Source organism: Pyrgilauda ruficollis, unplaced genomic scaffold, assembly GCF_017590135.1.
Source record: "Pyrgilauda ruficollis isolate IOZ18807 unplaced genomic scaffold, ASM1759013v1 scaffold670, whole genome shotgun sequence".
Taxonomy (NCBI): domain Eukaryota; kingdom Metazoa; phylum Chordata; class Aves; order Passeriformes; family Passeridae; genus Pyrgilauda; species Pyrgilauda ruficollis.
In genome coordinates, this window is record NW_024528489.1 from 12565 (window position 1) to 22606 (window position 10042).

Consider the following 10042-nt stretch of genomic DNA (forward strand, 5'->3'; position numbering starts at 1 on the left):
GACCCCCCCGCCCGGCCACCCCCGAGTTGCAGGGCTGGAAATGCTCCTACAGCAACCCTGGCACCGACGGCGACAGGCTGGCGACAGGGGTGTCCCCAAGGCCAGTGCGTGTGGGTCCCTGTTCCAAATGGCGTTTTTCGCCCCCTCCAAGGCGCCCAAGGGCACAGGGGACCCGAGGGGGACACGAGGGGACGAGGCCACCCCTGCAGCAGTACCTGCATTCCGAGGACAGGAGGAGGCGACACGGTGACAGCAGAGCCAGGGCAGCGCTGGGGGCACAGGATGAGGCAGGTGAGGGGAGCACAGGGCTGGGAGACTGGTGCTGAGGAGTGGGGGGAATATTGAGGTGATGGGTGGGGGGTGATGACTTTTGGGTGATTATGATGGGTGGGGGGGTGATGGGGATGGTTTGGGTGTCATGGTTTGTGGGGGGTGATGACTTTTGGGGTGATTATGATGGGTGGGGGGTGATGAATTTTGGGGTGTGGGGTGGGAGGTGTTGGCCTGGCACAGCCCCCTAGGATGCCCAGTCTCCCCTATCCCCAGGGTCTCTTCCCACCCCACGTGTCCCTGTCCCAATGTTCACAGAATCACAGAATAACAGAATCACAGAATTTCTAGGTTGGAAGGGACCTTTAAGATCATAAAGGACTGGCACTGACAGTGGCACCGGGCCAGGCCCTGCAGCACCAGCACTGGGACCCGGCCAAATCAGCTCAGTAGCAGTGAGGCCACCCACAGGGCAGGCAGGGAGCCACCCCAGCCTGGCCCTGCACATGGCCCGTCACTGTCACACTGCCACACCCACTGGCATTGCCACCCCACAGCCACCTGTCCCCTGGTGGCATCTCCATGAGCACCCCGGGACCTGCGGTGGCACCTCCAAGGCCACACATCCCTTGGTGTCACCATACCCACAGTGGCGTCTCCATGGCCTTGTGTGCCCTGGTGTCCCAACACCCCTGCTGGCATTTCCTTGGCCACCTGTGCCCCATCCTGGCACTCCTGGTGGCATGACCAGGTCACCTGTCCCCCATCACTGCCACATCCCCCATGAGTGACGGGGGCACGGAGGGCACCCACAGCCTGTTCTGTCCCCTCCCGTGGCCAGGGCAAGCCATGGCCCCTGCCAAGCTGCTCTGTAAATGGTCCCCCTTACAAGCAGCCAGTGAGGAAGGGCATGGAATTCTTACAGTGACACTTAAATGCAGTTTGTTTCTTTCTTTAATCCAAAGAAATTAAGGAATATTGTAGGTGCTGTACCTAGGAGGGGTGGAACGTCTGTGTTCACCAGGCTGGAACAGCTTTATTCTGGAGTGAAACCTGAGTGCTGGATGCTGAAGTAATTTCAGAGCAGCACAGAATGTGCTGAGTTGAAAGGGACTCATCAGGGTCATTGAGTCCAACTCCTGCCCTGCACAGAACACCACAACAATTCCACCATGGGCTGAGAGCATTGTCCAAATGCTTCCTGTCCCAAGACAGACTTGGGGCTGGTACCACTTCCCTGGGGACCCTGTTCCAGTGCTCAACCCCCCTCTAGGTGAAAAACTTTCTCCTGATATCCAACCTATTCTCCCCTGACTCAGCTCCAGCCATTTCCTTGAGTCCTGTCCCTGCTCACGAGTGAAGAGATTGGTGCTGGCCCCTGCACTGCCCCTCGGGAAGATGTTGAAGAGCTCAGTGAGGTCTGACCTGAGTCTCCCCTTCTCCAGCTGAACAAACCAAGTGTACTCAGCAGTTCCGCCCAGAGCCCTTTGAGACCCTTCCCCATCCTTGTGACCTCCTCGGGACACTCTGCAATGGCTTTATGTCTTTTTCACATTGTGGTGTCGCTCAAGGTGAGGCCACCCCAGTGTCAGAGCGTGACAATCCCCAGAGGCCAGCTGCTGGGTCTGCTGCCCCAGGACACGGTGGCACTTTGGACTGCCAGGCCACTGCTGACTCGTGTTCAGCCTGCCCTTGGCCAGGACCCCCGGGCCCCTCCCTGCAGCTGCCCTGCAGCCCCTCCTTCCCCTGTGCACATCCAAGCCCAGGGTGCCCATCCCAGGGGCAGAACCTGACCCTTCCCTTGTTAAACTCCGCACCGCTGGACATCGCCCATCTCTGTTTGGGAGGTCTCTCTGCAGAGCCTCTCTGCAGGCAGTGACAGCTCCTCCCAGTCTGGTGCCATCGGTAAATGTGCTGGTTATCCCTTCAAGTGCTGTGTTCACCTTGTTAACAAGGGCGTTGGAGACCGGGGCTGCCAGTGGAGCCCTGCAGAACCCTCTGGTGACCGCTGCCAGCACGGTGCCACCCCAGTCACTGCCACCCTCAGCGCCCGACCCATTCCACAATGTGTTTATCCAGCTGTGTGCTGGACGTTTTGTCTAGAAGCATTCTGGGAGACACGGTATCAAAAGCTTTCCTGAAATCCAGGAAGATTCCATCTACTGGCTTTCCTGGATCTACCAAGTGGGTTCCCCTGTCACAGAAGGAAATCAGATTTCACAAGCAGGACTTTCCCCTCGTGAAGCCATGCTGACTGTGACTCATGCCTGCATTGTCCTCCAGGTGTTTTTCAATACTTCCCAGAACAAACTTTTCCATGATTTTATCGGGTATCAGAGTGAGACTGACAGGCCTGTAGTGTCTGGGATCCTCCTCACCCTTGAAAATCGGGACAACATTTGCCAGCTTCCAGTCAGCTGGGACTCCTCCAATCCCAGATCTGAACTCTATGTGTGCTCTGATTTCTCCAGGGGAAGCAGCCTGCTCACATCTGCATGTCTGAGCTTCTATTCTTCTCAGGCAAACCCACTTTGAGGGCAGTAATGGTTAAAAGAACAATTAAAAATACTTTTAATTGTGCCTGATTACAGGCACAAAGTCATTGCAGATAAAACAATCTCTTTAAAAGCTTTTTAAAGTGGGACTCACAGTGCACAAGTGAACGGTCATGAAAGGTTTGAAAATAAAGTCAATTGTGAATTTGTCATGGTTTACAGAAAGGAAACTGTAGAAGCCTTGCTTAAATGAGGGCTCATCTATGGCACAGTTTGAAGCACTCTCCTTTTCCTCTGAAGGAAATGTCTTTGTAGGCATGGTAAGTGGTACATTTAATAAAACTACTTAATTGCGTAGAATTAGCAATAAATGCTCATGTGACAATTGATTATATTTCCTTTCAATAATTCAGAAAGTAAATAAATGCCAATTTGCTGCTACTCCCAACCTGATTCCCCTGTCATTCACAGCAAGCAGTGATAAGCATTCAGTAGGAAGGTGATGAGGTGATGTTTGACCTGGCAGTTGGAAGTGCAGTGATCTGTGACCCCAGGGCAGCTGGGTTGGCCCATCCACGTCAGATGAGGTTCTGCAGGGATCAGAGTTCCCTGGGGCCCACCATGCTCCTTCAAGACTCATTTCACTTTACAGCGAGTGGTGCAGCTCCTGTCCACACATCAAGACATTTCCTAACATCAGAGCCTGCTTGTCAGGGCTCCCTAACCCGTCTGTATATGGCACAAATTCCCAGCTTCAAGGGAAGTTGAGGAATATTGTGTTATTCCAAAAGGAATTGTCATTAGTGGATGTCTTAGGTTGAAAGATGTAGCTGGGGGTGTGTATTCTATTCCCATCTGTTAGAGGAGGGGCAGTTATCTTGTTAAGTGGGCAGTTTTCTTTATCTCTTCCACAGCCAATCCTCCTTCCAGGAAATATCTTCTGTTCATGGGCCATTGAGTCTCACTGCAGGACTGATAAAAATTACAGCATCCCATTGTGAGATGCTCCACCCATAGGGAGGAGCCAAGCATTCCTACCTGGATACACTCTGAGATTTTGGAACACCAGATCAGCCTTTTCCCACTGGATTCCTGCAGGAGCCACTTTCTTCTACACTGGATTCCCAAGGAAGTCCAGGCCCATCTACACCACCACTGGACCTTCAGAGGAAAACTCCACCCTTCTACAGGATCACTGCCTCAACAGAACCACACCTGGCACTGCAGGAGGAATGCAGCCACCATTCAACAGGACTGCTGCCAACACCCTGACCCACAGGGAGTCAGGTCATATTCTGACTCTGTCAGAGGATTTTTTTTGTTTGTTTGTACTATTGCGTTTGTATTTTTAATTTTCCTAGTAAAGAGCTGTTATTCCTATTCCCATATCTTTGCCTGAGAGCCCCTTAATTTCAAAATTATAATAATTCAGAGGGAGGGGGTTTACATTTTCCATTTCAAGGGAGGCTCCTGCCTTCCTTAGCAGACACCTGTCTTTTCAAACCAGGACAGTGGACATACTGTACTTATTGCTCTTTGCAAAGCAAAGATAAGGAGCCTGTCACATTCTGCTGTTTAAATTAAATTGTCTGATTCCATTTAATGGATTTTGGTGGCTTGGAAACAGTTTAGTGACATTTTGTGAGCATTTTCTTTTTTGTACATTTTAGTTTTATGTTTGAGGAACTATCTCATATTTTCCTGCAGAAAGCAGGCTTTCTTTATTTGGCTGGATGTGTGGGGTGTAACTCCACCAAGTACATACTGATTATAGAAACTGCTTCTGTTTCTATACTCTATTTTATATACATATTCATTGATTTTCCTGGAGTAAACATACATATGATAATAATTTTCCCCAAAATCATTAAGATTTTTTCTCTTCCCTTTATACACGGATTCTTCTGTCCTGGGGGTCTCTTTGGTGGTCTCTGGTAGCTGGCAACCCCAAAGTTATACCTGAAGTGGTAAAAGTTGCCACAACTGGGCTGGTTGCTTTCCAGTTCTTTTTCCTACAGAATAAGTTCTATAGACAAATGGTTTTTTAAAAATTAACATTGTATTAACCTGATGCCTTTTCTGGGGCCACCTAAAAACAGAGGCCAGACAAAATTAAGGGAATAAAAAGCAGTTGGATTTATTGAAGGGCCTTCAGGTGTATTTTGGGTAGATTAAGCCCCCCGAGGGGCTACAGCCAAAAATGTACAGTGGGTCATGGGTTTTCACACTTTTATAAGTTCGGTATAATAATTTGCATATTGGGGGTTAATCTTCCAATTACAGCTTCAGGTAATGAAGTCATTTACCCCAAGTTTTCTCCCCCCCAATTCACTTTTGTTTACATCTCTTGGGGCCTGAGGCAGTGAGGTGTCCTTGATTCCCAGGCCTAGAGAGGAATTGTTGTATCTGAACAAAATGTGAAAACAGCAGCTCACACTGCATATGGAATTTAGACTTATACACTAAAGAATTGCAGGTTCACAAATACATGAAAAATATAAAAGCTAAAATCCTAAGGCATCAAACCCAGCAGGTGCTAATGATTCCTCCCCTGGTAACCAAGCCATGACCTTCTGGGTGTTACTGGGAACACCAGTGTGAAGTCCAAGGATTCCAATAAGAACTTTCTCCTCAGCCTGAACTTGCTGCCGCTCCAGCCGCAGAATGACAACAGCTGTGATGTTTAACAGAGCAGGAGGTGCTGCCTGGGGGAGGCTGAGTGTCCCCTTGTCCCTGGCACAAATCCTGGGCATGGAGATTTTAACCTTGCAGCAGGTGCTGGGACTTTGCTCTCTCTGACAGGGTGGGAAAAAGAGATTTTGTTGTGAATCCTGGAACAACACAGACCCGTGGGCAAGCAGCCAAGTCTGTGGCCATTGTGACCCACCACGAGCCACCACAGCACTGGGCTGCCCAGAATGGGAGCCTGGGAGCCACCACACACAGTCTCACTGCCAGCTGAGCTGCCGTCACCTGCCACGAGCACAGGGGCTCTGGGTGCTGTCCTAAAGCTCACACCAGTGAGGGAATCACTGGGGACACATCTGGGAGCTTGTGTAGAGTTCCTCCTGCAGGGATCTTTCATGTCCTGAAATCAGTGGGTTTGCTCCTTTTTGAAGGCTACCATGGAGGCACAGGAAAGAAGAGTCCATCTGAATTGCTCGAGTTTTAAACATCCACCAGGCTGCTGCTCCTGCTCCTGAGGAAATGTGGCTCCTCAGGGATCCCAGGTTGCAGTCCCTGGGCTGCTCTTGGGACAGTGGAAGTCACCACTTCAGCACCACTGGCACAGCCTTGGCTGGGCAATTTGTCCTTCCTTGGGACATTTCTGGGGATCTAGGAGACTCTGGTGACCTGCTTCAGGGCTAAGCCAGCTGAAAATTAAAGCTGAGAACTTCCTGTTAGTTTTGAGCCTCATGAAATGGACTGCAGGCACTTCAGTCTGTCAGGGTGGGACTGGCAGTGCTGAATTAGAACAGCCTAAACTGGGCTGGGACTGGGGGCTTCAGGCAGAGGGCAGGAATTGGTCTGGGATTAGCTGAGTGGGATGGATGTGGCCTATGGGTGTGCTGTGGAGATTAAGATTTTTACATCTTCAGATGATAAATGTAACTCAGTGTCTAAAAAAGTGTCTAAGCATCCAGATACCAATAGCCTTTTAGACAAAGTATGGAACACACAGGAAATACCTGCTGTCTTCAGCACTCCGAACTTTTGCCATGTTGAACTTTCTCATCTAAAGCTGCATTGAAAACAGCAAGATTTTCTGACAGTGGCTGATACTCAATGGTGTAGGAGACTGGAGAAATGGTTAAATGGGTCAAAACTACTGAAGTGTGTGTTTGGGATGGGCAGAGCAAGTTCTGCAGGTGGGAGGATCTCTGCTCCACACCTGCCCACCTCAGCCCCTGCTCCAGCCCAAAGTGGCTGCGCAGCCCTTGGCGCAGACACCGAAGTCCTCCCTGTGAGGACAGACCAGAGCAGGGAAAAGGTGGCATCTTTTACCTGTTTGAAAGAAGTGGAGGTCATTTGTGACACATCTGGGTGAATTCTTAAGTCATAACACAGGGGTGGGAGAAAGGTGGGTTATTAATCACCGTGGAGAAACCTTTCCTGGAAACAAAGGAAAACTAGGAAAAGCCCAATCAATAAACACTGGTCAAGAAAATTCAGGGGGAGCCATGTGGGGGTTTGATCCTGGGGAGATCCCATCAGGGACCACTGCAGGCACCTCTTCATCACCTCCAGGCCTGGAGGGTCTTGGTGTCTGTACTCCCACCTCCCCCCAGGGTGTCTGAGGGTTTTGGGGTGTCCTCGTGCCCCATCTCTGTGCTCCGGGTGATCTTGGGTTGTCTCCAGGTTGGGAACAGCCAGAGCAGCTGCAGGATTTGGAGGTTGGGCTCTGCAGGAAATCTTTTGTCTCCACTTTGGTGCCGTGTCCGGGATCTCGAGTCCTTGGCACACATGATTTCCCAGAGTTGTTGGTGGGAAAAGCTGAGTTTAGGTGGGAGAAGACAGATTTAGGTGTTGCCTTGGGACAGTGGGTGAAACATTGGGAATTTCAGTGCTGTCAGGGGTTCTGCCTCTTCCACAAGAATTCCCCTTTGCTCTGGCCTCGATGAATCTGAAAGAGCTGGAGTCAGTTTGGGGTGAGCCAAAGACACAAGAGAGATTGAAAAGATGTGGAGGGAGCTGGGGGGTGACCCTGGGAGCAGCGGGGAAGTTTGGGAGTGACACGGGGATGGCACTGGAAGCACTGGGTGAGATACGGATGGTGCTGCAGAGAGCAACACTGAGCCCAGCAGGAGTGAACTGAGTCAGCTGGGAGCACTGGTTGGAAGTGGGGGCAGGAAGGAGAACCAGGGGGTGCTACAGGGAGCTCTGAAGAGAACTGGGAGCGCTGAGGTGAGGCACTGGAAGCACTGGGAGGGGGCATTGGAAGCAGAGGACATCCCCTCACGTGTCCCATTTGCTCGAGTCCAGCTCCCCCGGTAGCGTAAAGACTTGCAAAAAGCTGGTGGCTGCCACTTTCTTGCCTGCTGAATTCACATTACAGTCTTAAGCAAGAATCTTAAGGACAGCTCTTCTTGCTGCTATCAATTTTTCTTTCAGCCCTCTGTGGAAACAACTGCACTTTCATCTCGGTTCCAAGATCCAGACAACACAATGATAGTTGCAGCGGAGAAGGAAAGGACCCAGTGCACTGGTGAGTTTGATGTGACTGAGGTGTGTGTCCTGGATTAGGGCAAATCTGGGAGAAAACCTCCAAAGGGGGCTCCCCCAGAAAACAAACCCACACAGCCCCTTTCCCCCACCGGTTCGGGAAGGATTTCTTGGAGAGAAGTGGAAAGAACCTGTTTATTTAACAAGCAAAGCACCCCCAGCACACAAAATGAACAAGACCAGAGGAAAACTCTTTCACCGATCTGAAAAGGATGACAAATTCAGAAAGTCTTTCCTGGGAGTGGTCGCTCTGTTGTTGCTCCCTCCGGCGCTGGGGATGGCTGCTGCAGCCACAAGATGTAAATTTTCGGTGTTTTTTAGGTCTTAGGTCCGGAGCAGGTTTGAATGGTTTCAAGAAGGGGAGGGAAAAAACAGTTCAGGGAAAAATCTGGACCGCTTAGCTAAACTAACTAATGGAAGCAAGAAGCAAAAGCAGAGTGGGAGCAAAGCAGGAGCGAAGCAGGAGCAAGAGCAAAGCAAAGCAGCAAAAAGCAAAGCCAAAAGCAAAAACTGCACTATGTACTGCTTCGTCTCTCTGTCCCGCCAGCCGTGGGGGAGCAGGCTGATAACAAACCAAAACAAACCTTGCTCCTCAGAGTCAGTCATGAAGGCACAGTACATAACATCCAGCACCAACAGAACACACGACTGGGGATACAAGCATCATAACCTCACCCTCGGACAGTGTGGCAAGCGGGTGGTGCAGCCCTGCACTTGTTCTGACATACAGAGGTTTTTTTCTGTAGCAGCATCTGCTGACAGTTGGCAACAGAGCTGCGAGAGTGGAAAATGTGATGGCATATCTACCTGAGAAAGAAAGTACAGAGGTGCAGTGTGTTGTGTGCAGTTTCAGGGCTGCTTGGAGAGGGGTACGTAAAGAATGCCTTCTGTTTTGACCTGTGCTTCTAGGTGATCTATGGACTTGGTTATCATAGACTCTGCAACACTGAAAGTGTGAAAAAGAGCTAATCTCCACATTTTGTGATAAAGTCTAATGGCTTCATGTAACTTTTCAAGCAACAAGAGCATTCTCAGCAGACTCAAATTCAGGAGTCTTTTGCAATTCCGTTCACTGTGCAACCAAGCCCGGTGCTCTGCCACTTCATTCCTTACCTTATGTGATCCAGACAGGACTGAAGCCCAGTGATGGCATTCAGCTTTGCTGCTTTTCCCTGTGTGTACTGCATGCACCCACAGTGTGCTACACATGGTTTCTCCTCAGCTATAGGTATACTCATATCCTTTTTGTTTCGCCAAATCCAAATTGTCCATGGAGCTTTCATTCAGTGAAATGTGCTGGGAGAGAAGGACTTGCTGGATTAGTTGCTCTGTGTCCAAGACATTTGACACAGCACCACAATCTGAGCAATGAGAAGGGGACAGGAAAAACAAGGTTTTGTCCCAGCACATTTTTCTGTGCAAGATGTCTCTCTGGAGCTTTAGTCCTTGTGAGGCTGTAATGTGTGCAGTAGTATTTCAAGGACTGTGCAGAGAGCACGGAGATCTGGTGGCACTTTGCACGTTTCAAAAGAAAGAGGATTGCCCCTCGAATGTGGTGCAAATACAAGTTTCAGGGGCAAGCTCCAGGCAAGCTCATTGTCCTGGCACAATTCTCTGTGCAAGATGTAGCCGAGAAGCTTTCTGTTTGGATTCAGATGACGAGAGAGGCTGAACGTGGTGGTGCAGTGCTTAGAAGGAAAGTGCATGGCCCAGGTCAGTTTTGGCAGAAGCAATGCTTAGGAGCATTCCCTGCTGGCAGAGTTCTGTGCCAGAATAGATGAGGATTCGCCTCTGCAAGAATGAAAGCAGGACAGGTCTCAAAAGGCGAAGAACAAGGCCACAGAGCTCCGGGCTGGTGTGCGCAGCATACTGGCTGCCAGAGGAGCATGTCAGCCAAATTCACATCAGCAGTTGTCAAGTGGGAAGTTTAACAAGAGCAGCTTGTGCTGCTATCTCTTTCTCTTCCAGCCCTGTCATAAAACTATTGCCCTTATCTTTAAGTCCTGAGATGCAGAGATAACGACAGTAGACTGTGGGATCTCAGCACATCACTG